Raw genomic sequence first — 10821 nt, forward strand, 5'->3', positions numbered from 1 at the left:
AAATTAAAAATATTTGGGTTTTTAATGCTAAAAGGGTTAGATATATTATATTTGTTATATTATTATTATTATTATTATTATTATTATTATTATATGTGTTATATTTAATAAATGTCTCTCTGCTGCTCAGACAGACAGGAAGTAAATCCTTCTTCCTGTCTGTCTGCAGCAAGAAACACATTTACTGGATGTGTCACCACACACACACACACGCACACACGCACACACGCGCGCGCGCGCGCGCGCACACACACACACACACACACACACACGCAAACACACACACACACACATCACACACACAAACACACACACACACACATCACACACACACACACACACAGTCCATTGTGTGGATCAGAGAGCTCTTCGGTCTCAGCAGCTCTTCCCTCCGGCTGCTGATGGAGCTGCTTTCATGTGCTGCCACTGTGTGTGTGTGTGTGTGCATGTGCATGTGTGCATGTGCATGTGTGTGTGTGTGCATGTGTGCCATCATTAGTCGATCTACAGTCGTTTCTCAAACACTTGATGGTTGCAGCTTCTGAAATGTGACTTAATTTCTGTTCTTATATTATCGAGACTCGTCAAAGTGATGATAACGCGTTAACGGAATCCATCTTTCGGAGGTTAGCGGACGCCATCTTGGGTTTTCTTTGCCGTCGTCATCTTGTTTTTTAGCCGTCGCAATTTGACATCATTTTGGACCATTATTATTATTATTACTAGTTAAATGATTATTTTGTTATTCATCACAGCCTTCGTTTCAGTAATTATATTTGTTCACAAATAAAAAAAGAAAAGTTATGACGAACCGTTCACTAAATGATTTACAGAAAGGACATGAAGCTCCCTCGTTCTCGTCCAGATCCCAGAGGTGAACGGGTAGCTGAACATAATATTCAGACTCATCATGGAGGATAAAGCAGAAGTTGGACGGACAACTGAGAAGAGAGAAGATTCATGAAGTGTTGGCAGGTCTGTCTGTTTTTAGACGTCTCAGGATGTCCATCCTCTGCTCTCTAAAGGGACTGATAGACACTAAAAGAAAGGGAACCATCAGGAGCTGGTATTATTTATAGGTTATTATATCCAGACTCGTGTTTAGAGATTTACTTTACAGTTTTATTCAACAATCTTTGGTCTTGTTTAACTGTAGAATGTCCTGATACGTTGTATTGCTGATATTCTTATCGCTGTTTGTCCGTAGAGTCTCTTGTTTTAGTCCCCTAACGTAGTCTACATCTCTAGAGTACCTCTTTAAACCAACATGTTGTCGGCCGTGGTGGTTTCATTCATACTGAACATCTGTCTGTGTGCATTAGGCCAGATGTGTTGTGTGCAGGTGACAGAAAACGAGTCGAATGTAACGTAGAGAGAGAACAGGGAAGTGTTCTCAGAGCGGACGCTGCTGGACTGGTAATCATTTATATGTCAGGATGAAACACAGCTGTGTGGAGAGAGAGAGAGAGAGAGAGAGAGACAGAGAGAGAGACAGAGACAGTGAATGCTGTGTCTACGGATCAATTCTCACAAACTGGATTAAGCATCCAGGAGAAGCCTCCAGCCGTTATCTTCACCTCAACCATCAGCAGACAGTCTTGTTCAAAGTGCACAAAATGCGAACATATACTATCAATCCATACAGAGAATATTTGATGAGATATTAAAGCCCCGTTTCGACCGCAGGAACCAGGGTCTAAATTCAGGTTGCTTTCACATCAGGGACTCGGGACCCGGATCCGAGTCCATTTGTCCCCAAAGTCCAGTTCGATTGATCAGTGTGAACGCTCCGTAAGGGCAGGCTTTTTTTAACGCTGCCGCTCTCCTCCGAAATCTGTATATGTGATGCCGATCTCATCCTCCGAACTGTACGGCCGTGGATGATACAGCAGGAAGGCCGGCAAGAGGTTCCTTATAATATAGACAATAGTAGGCTCTGGGGTCGGGAGATGTTTGTTATTGTATTTAGCTGGTTTAATGCTCTGCCTCCGGAGACAACGTGAAGAGTCGACATATTTTCACATCAAACTCAGTGAAATCAGAGTTTATTTAGACCAAACCAGAGATGGTGATTGTTGGAAAGACTAACGACGACATGTTGGTGAGTTTTATTTAGTTTCTGTCCAGTTTGAATGAAGTGTTTTAAGATGCTCCGCCACTATAACAGCTGATCTCAACATAAACAAAGGGAGCAATCGTACTCAGGCACGGTACGACTCAATCGTATCTAATATGGAAACGCCCTTAGTTCCGGGGCCCTTTCCACGCCCCGAAAAGGCCCTGGTCGGGTTGTGGTTAACGCAGGGGGGTAGTACTTTCTGAAATGACAAGAACTTTCAGGGTGGAGTTTGCAGTGATGATCGCCGCTGATTGGTCAAACAAACACACACAGCGCCGCTGCGTCAACGGTACCGCTGATTGGTATCGATTCAGGACCATTTTAGGACGAGAGGAGGACATTTCTCTTTGTTTGATGACATTGAAAGTAAAGTTAGACTCTGCTGTCGGCTTCACGACTCAACATGTATCGTGTTGTACGAACTCTCAGAGGTACGTCTCTTTGGACAAAAGCGTCTGCTAAATGAAATTGTGGAATATCGTGATAATATATTGTGGGGCCTCTGGTGATTCTCACTCCTACACATTACAGTGCACCACTTTTCGTAGGTATAAATGCAAACAGTGAAAGAGAACAGCCTGATTTAAGGCTGTTTTACCCCCCAAAAACCGAGTTCACATGGTGGACTTCGTGGTCCCCAGACCGTGGTGGAGGTGTCAGCTTCAGGTCCCCTAATTGTGATGAAAACCAGCCACACACACATACACACACACACACACACACACACACACTCCCAGTCAGTCCCTGGTGAATAATTCCTCCCGTGGTGGAACACAGCCTAATGCTCCCACCGTATCTCAAAATACCACCACAATTAGAGCCGCTCGTCCCCATTGAGCGCTGCAGCGTGGGGTCAATTAGTGTCTGCGAGGTGGCGCGGCGGCGGCGTCTGCAGGAAGACATGAAGAGGATGGATAATCGCATTACGGCGGCTAACAGGCTGCTTTTTGCCACCCGGTGTAATGAGCTGCAGGAAACATGATGCCAACAGCAGCTTCTGTACGGCGGAGAGGAGTCACAGCGTCTGGGCTGAAAGACGGAGGCTGAGGTTTTGTTTCCTCTCTCTCTCTCTCTCTGTGACATCTCATCAGACGTGGTCTCCACAACAGCCCGGCGGCCGGCGGGGGATGGGGAGGGTTACATAGCCGCTGTAATCCCCGAGGCCATCGGACCAGACGGCGGCGGGCGGCGGACGGTGGCGGGCGGAGTGGCGTGGTGTCAGATTGTGCTGCAGTGACTCTGGTTCTCATATTCAGCAGTTCATGATGAGCTGACTGTTTGCCTCCAGACAACACACACTGGTTCATGATGATGATGAGGAGGATGGTGTCTGATACAGAAACTATGTCTACTACTACTACTACTACTACTACTACTACTACTACTAATAATACTAATACTAATACTACTACAGTACTACTTTTAGCCACAGCATGTAAAATACTACAACCTTATTTGTAGCAAAGTTGCCAAACGTTCTCCAGTTTCAGCTTCTCACTTGTCAAGTTAAGTAAGTACATCGTGTACACAGAGTAGTACATGGAAGTGTACTACACTACACAGAGTAGTACATGGAAGTGTACCAGAATTGAGACACAGCTCAGGTGAGGCGTGTTTTTAAGGCCCAGACACAACAACCCGACAAGAACTAGCAGCGATAAAGCCGACTGTTGCGTCGCCTCTCGTCTCCTTTGTCTTCGCCAAAAAGACAACAGCCGACGGACAGTTATCACGTATGTTCTGCTCCTGCGTGAAATGAAATAACTTTCCACACCAGCAGGCGGCGGTAGTCTGTATTCATCATTCAAAAAGGGAAATAGGAAGAGCGAGGACGGCGGATATACAAGCCGTTGTTATAAAACAAAGTGATTGGACACCTCAAAGACTGTAAAAACATCAGAGGGTTGTGATCCGTGTAAACCACCAGGGGAGCTCCTCCTGCCCCGACGAAGACCTTAAAATGCTGTAACGCTCAAACAAGTGCCAACGCTTCTTTCTCAATGACAGAATAATTAAGTTGGTGACGATTAAACTTCTTCGAACAAAACAAACCGACTGGCCTCACCACCCCCTGGTCATCCCGGACGAGCCCCCAATTTGTCATAACCCGGCCCATGGGCCATGACAAAAAACGGGAATGGACACAAAATACCAAATAATATGAAGTATTTATCATAACAAATTATATAAATGAATGGTCAAATTTGTTTATGGAGTGTGTTAGTCAGTGAAATCAGTAGTGTCAATGTGGGTGTGCTTGAATAATATAGTGTGAGGTGTTGTACATGAAGCTGCGTCTGTGATGCACCTTTTAAACAACAGAGAAAATAATCTGCAGATTACATCCAACAGTTTTCTGATGGTTATTCTGTTTAAATGTCACAATATCAGAGTTTCACTACATTATTATCGCAGCCAAAAGAATTCATGATAACGACATTATCCGGATATCTACAGAAAGTTTGAAAAAAATAAAGTAATGCCATTAGTCACGTTCATCTTTCACTTTGTTTACTCCATTTTCTCTTTTTTTGGCAAATAGAGAGAATCTGTAACCATAATTATATAAATTTATTTAAAATGATTTAAGAGGCGCTTTTAATGTACTATTAAAATAATAAATGTTACACCAGTAACTTGGAAAAGAAATCTTCAAAACTAACAGGAATTACAATTCAACAAATTGGTCAAAGATTTAAGAGGAATTTAAATTCCAGTATATAATGTATATAAACATAGAATATTTTTAAATAGATCGGCCCCGTTGTCACTGATATGAGTCAGTATCAGATCAATATCCAATATCAGTATCGGTATCAGTGCATCCCTAAATTATTTACACAATATTATCATCTGTGTATTATTAACATGAGATTGATATTTCATTTTTAAATATTGCAGTATATACACCAGTATATCGTGACACCTCTAATCTAAATATACAAATCTCCCTAGAAGTCTGGTCACCAGCAGAACAAACACTGATTACTGATGTTGACAGGCAGGATATAATCATGATAAACAGCTTCATAATGTTTTAGAGTTATTGTTATTGAGGCTCTCAGTCAGCTGATCAGACTACAGGAAGTGTTTGCTCCCTGATGTCGCTGCTCTGTGTGGTGCTGAGGTCGTCGCCGTGGTAACCCGTTACCAGGAGCATGGTGTTTATGAGTCTGAGCTGCTGAACAGCTCTGAGTTGAACTGGTTGCATCTTTTAATGCTCATCTACTGGGATGATTAATAGAAATGATTTAGTCTGCAGCTGCTGCTCCAGTTAGTCAAAGATTCTAAACTTAATCTTCTACATAAACAAACAGACGATATGTGAGGTGACCTGTCGGGTTGTAAAGGTCAAACTATGAGACTAGTGAGGAAGAGGAAGAGGAAGAGGAAGCAGCAGCAGCAGCAGGTGAGGAATGTGTGACAGAGACTATTTATAGAGCTCAGAGTGATGCTGAGGGGTCGTCAAGGTGATCGGATTCAACAAGGACATCCTCCCCCTCCTCCTCCTCCTCTTCCTCCTCCTCTCCTTCATCATCATCACAGCTCATCTCCATCACAACAACCCAGCAGGACGTCTGCTCACCTCTCAGGTAGAGAGACACCTCAGTGTTTGTTTTTAACCTCCTTCATCATCATCACACTCTTCCTCTCTTTGTCTCCTCTCTAGAGACACTCTGAGACCAGGAAGAGGTGGACAGGAGGACGACGCTGTCTGTGTCTGTCTCTGTGTGTCTCTCTGTCTCTAACAGAAGCAACAACCAGTTTAATGCTCAGAGACACTTCAGCAGCATCACGATAACTTCCTGCACGAGACTCCTTCATAGAGACTAATAATAATAATAATAATAATAATAATACAAAATATAATAATAATCATAAAAATAATAATAATAATAAATATAATAATAATAATAATAATAATAATAATAATAATGAATATAATAATAATAATAATAATAATAAATATAATAATAACAAATATAATAAATATAATAATAATAATAATAATAATAATAATAATAAATATAATAATAACAAATATAATAAATATAATACTAATACTAATAATAATATGACTTTGGTGTGGTTCTAACTGGCTGCATGTGATGGACTGATGGACCAGCAGACAGACAGTCAGCAGCTCGCCCTCCATCAGGAGAATAGAATAGAATAGAAATAGAGTAGAGTAGTATAGAACAGAGTAGAACAGACTGGAGTTGTTCTTACCGGTTGAGGTTGAAGGATGGAGACGGACCGTGAATCTGGAGACGATCCTCCGTTAGACTCCTCGCTGCTCTCACCGCTCCGCCGCTCTGCTCTCCTCCTCCGGTAGGACGGAACCCGGGGCGCGTGGCCGACACAGCGCCGTGCACGAGGGAACCGGGTCTCTGTCAGCCGGTATCGAACCACAGAACCACCGAACCACCGGAGGAGCTGAGACACAGAGAGGACAGATATATAGAAATATAATAAACAACGAGAGATCAGATGGATCAGAAACACACACACACACACACACAATCACACACACACACACACACACACGCACACACACACACACACACGCGCACGCGCGCGCGCACACACACACACACATATATATATATATTTATAATAAAATACAATAATAACAAATATAATAATATACATATATATTATTATATTTATTATTATTATTATATTTTATTATAATTATATTTATTATTATGATGATGATGATGATGATGATGATGAGGATGATGATTATTATTATATTTATTATTATATTTATTACATTTATTATTATTATTATTATTATTAGTCTCTATGAAGGAGTCTCGTGCAGGAGGTTATCGTGATGCTGCTGAAGTGTCTCTGAGCATTAAACTGGTTGTTGCTTCTGTTAGAGACATATATATATATGTATATATCTGTGTATTTATCTTTGTATTAATTCACTTATTTATTTACTCTTCTGTATTTACTCTTCCTTTTTATTTATTTATACATTTATTTGTATTTTTTTAATGTATTAATTTATTTTTGCATTTTATTTATTTATTCATTTATGCATTAATTGTTTATTTCTTTTTAAATGTATTTATTTATTTATTTATTTATATAGTTCTGCATTTATTTCTTCACGTTGAGTGACAGCTCCCTCATCTGCACAATGAGGCAGAAAATGCATAAAGAAATGTAAAAAGAAAAGAATACAGAAATAAATACGTTTTAGGGAATAAATAAGGGGTGAAATTAAAAAGGAAATAAATAAAAAAATAAAAAAATAAATACATGCAGAAATAAATATATTTTAAAATAAATATAAATAAATACATAAATTAATTAATACAAAGATAAATAAATAATGAAGCAGAAACAGAAATATCAATTAATGTCACATTTTATCAATTAATATTATTTTTGCTATATTTAATGACATATTTATTTATTTATCTATTCATATTGTTTCCAGTGATTTTAGTATCTTTAACATTGCATTCATTATTACCATTTATTTTATCATTACTATTTATTGTTATTATTGTGATTTATTATTTATTGTTCGTTGTTACCACTGTACAGCTCTTTGGTCGACTACGGTTGATATTAAAGGTTCTGTATTAATTCTAATGGACATCAGCATGATGACATGATGAAGATGATGAAGATGAAGATGAAACCTGAACTGGATGTTTGTCGCCTCCTGCTGGTGGAAACAGAGACAGCCTGACAGTCTGCATTCAGGGAGTGAACTTACAGTATCTAAAGTGTTTCTGCAGGTTTATTAAGGTTTAATTAAGACTCTTTAATATCACTAATAATCTAATTAATCACCTGTTTCATGATCAGAACGGTCACAGAGTGACGGAGGAGGAGACTGAAGAGAGGAGCTGCTCGTTCAAACCTCAACCTGGGATTTCATCTGGACAACACACACATGATCCACACCAGACTGCTAAATACATACTCCTCCACTAGTAAAGTACTAATACCACACAGTAGAAATACTCCTCCACTAGTAAAGTACTAATACCACACAGTAGAAATACTCCTCCACTAGTAAAGTACTAATACCACACAGTAGAAATACTCCTCCACTAGTAAAGTACTAATACCACACAGTAGAAATACTCCTCCACTAGTAAAGTACTAATACCACACAGTAGAAATACTCCTCCACTAGTAGAAGTACTAATACCACACTGTAAAAATACTCCTCCACTAGTAGAAGTAATAATACCACACTGTAAAAATACTCCACTAGTAGAAGTACTAATACCACACTGTAAAAATACTCCACTAGTAGAAGTACTAATACCACACTGTAAAGATACTCCTCCACTAGTAAAGTACTAATACCACACTGTAAAGATACTCCTCCACTAGTAGAGGTACTAATACCACACTGTAAAGATACTCCTCCACTAGTAGAGGTACTAATACCACACTGTAAAAATACTCCTCCACTAGTAGAAGTACTAATACCACACTGTAAAAATACTCCTCCACTAGTAGAAGTACTAATACCACACTGTAAAAATACTCCTCCACTAGTATAAGTACTAATACCACACTGTAAAAATACTCCTCCACTAGTAGAAGTACTAATACCACACAGTAGAAATACTCCTCCACTAGTAGAAGTAATAATACCACACTGTAAAAATACTCCACTAGTAGAAGTACTAATACCACACTGTAAAAATACTCCTCCACTAGTAGAAGTACTAATACCACACAGTAGAAATACTCCTCCACTAGTAGAAGTAATAATACCACACTGTAAAAATACTCCACTAGTAGAAGTACTAATACCACATAGTAAAAATACTCCTCCACTAGTAGAGGTACTAATACCACACTGTAAAAATACTCCTCCACTAGTAGAAGTACTAATACCACACTGTAAAAATACTCCTCCACTAGTAGAAGTAATAATACCACACTGTAAAAATACTCCTCCACTAGTAGAAGTACTAATACCACACTGTAAAAATACTCCACTAGTAGAAGTACTAATACCACACAGTAGAAATACTCCTCCACTAGTAGAAGTACTAATACCACACTGTAAAAATACTCCTCCACTAGTAGAAGTACTAATAACACACTGTAAAAATACTCCTCCACTAGTAGAAGTACTAATACCACACTGTAAAAATACTCCTCCACTAGTAGAAGTAATAATACCACACTGTAAAAATACTCCACTAGTAGAAATACTAATACCACACTGTAAAAATACTCCACTAGTAGAAGTACTAATACCACACAGTAGAAATACTCCTCCACTAGTAGAAGTACTAATACCACACTGTAAAAATACTCCTCCACTAGTAGAAGTACTAATACCACACTGTAAAAATACTCCTCCACTAGTAGAAGTACTAATACCACACTGTAAAAATACTCCTCCACTAGTAGAAGTAATAATACCACACTGTAAAAATACTCCTCCACTAGTAGAAGTACTAATACCACACTGTAAAAATACTCCACTAGTAGAAATACTAATACCACACTGTAAAAATACTCCACTAGTAGAAGTACTAATACCACACTGTAAAAATACTCCTCCACTAGTAAAGTACTAATACCACACAGTAGAAATACTCCTCCACTAGTAAAGTACTAATACCACACAGTAGAAATACTCCTCCACTAGTAAAGTACTAATACCACACAGTAGAAATACTCCTCCACTAGTAGAAGTACTAATACCACACAGTAAAAATACTCCTCCACTAGTAGAAGTACTAATACCACACAGTAAAAATACTCCTCCACTAGTAAAGTACTAATACCACACAGTAAAAATACTCCTCCACTAGTAGAAGTACTAATACCACACAGTAAAAATACTCCTCCACTAGTAGAAGTAATAATACCACACAGTAGAAATACTCCTCCACTAGTAGAGGTACTAATACCACACAGTAAAAATACTCCTCCACTAGTAAAGTACTAATACCACACAGTAGAAATACTCCTCCACTAGTAGAAGTACTAATACCACACAGTAAAAATACTCCTCCACTAGTAGAGGTACTAATACCACACTGTAAAAATACTCCTCCACTAGTAGAAGTACTAATACCACACTGTAAAAATACTCCTCCACTAGTAGAATTACTAATACCACACTGTAAAAATACTCCTCCACTAGTAGAGGTACTAATACCACACTGTATAAATACTCCTCCACTAGTAGAAGTACTAATACCACACTGTAAAAATACTCCTCCACTAGTAGAAGTATTAATACCACACTGTATAAATACTCCTCCACTAGTAGAAGTACTAATACCACACTGTAAAAATACTCCTCCACTAGTAGAAGTACTACTACCACACTGTAAAAATACTCCTCCACTAGTAGAAGTACTAATACCACACTGTAAAAATACTCCTCCACTAGTAGAAGTACTAATACCACACTGTAAAAATACTCCTCCACTAGTAGAAGTACTACTACCACACTGTAAAAATACTCCTCCACTAGTAGAAGTACTAATACCACACTGTAAAAATACTCCTCCACTAGTAGAAGTACTAATACCACACAGTATAAATACTCCTCCACTAGTAGAAGTACTAATACCACACTGTATAAATACTCCTCCACTAGTAGAAGTACTAATACCACACTGTATAAATACTCCTCCACTAGTAGAACTACTAATACCACACTGTAAAAATACTCCTCCACTAGTAGA

General features: G+C 38.9%; 1 protein-coding gene across 3 annotated transcripts in view; it reads right to left on the reverse strand.

Annotated features, from left to right (window-relative positions):
• Positions 1–10821, reverse strand: part of enox1 (ecto-NOX disulfide-thiol exchanger 1) — an 88499-nt gene that overhangs the window by 75375 nt on the left and 2303 nt on the right. For 2 of the 3 annotated variants that reach the window (XM_037789054.1, XM_037789055.1), the window contains exon 1: positions 6350–6631. The gene's annotated coding sequence lies outside the window, so the exon portion shown is untranslated. Of the gene's footprint in view, positions 1–6349; positions 6632–10821 lie in introns of those variants that run through there. The other variant, XM_037789053.1, reaches the window with a different exon arrangement.

This window comes from Sebastes umbrosus, chromosome 13, assembly GCF_015220745.1.
Source record: "Sebastes umbrosus isolate fSebUmb1 chromosome 13, fSebUmb1.pri, whole genome shotgun sequence".
NCBI classification, from domain to species: Eukaryota; Metazoa; Chordata; class Actinopteri; order Perciformes; family Sebastidae; genus Sebastes; species Sebastes umbrosus.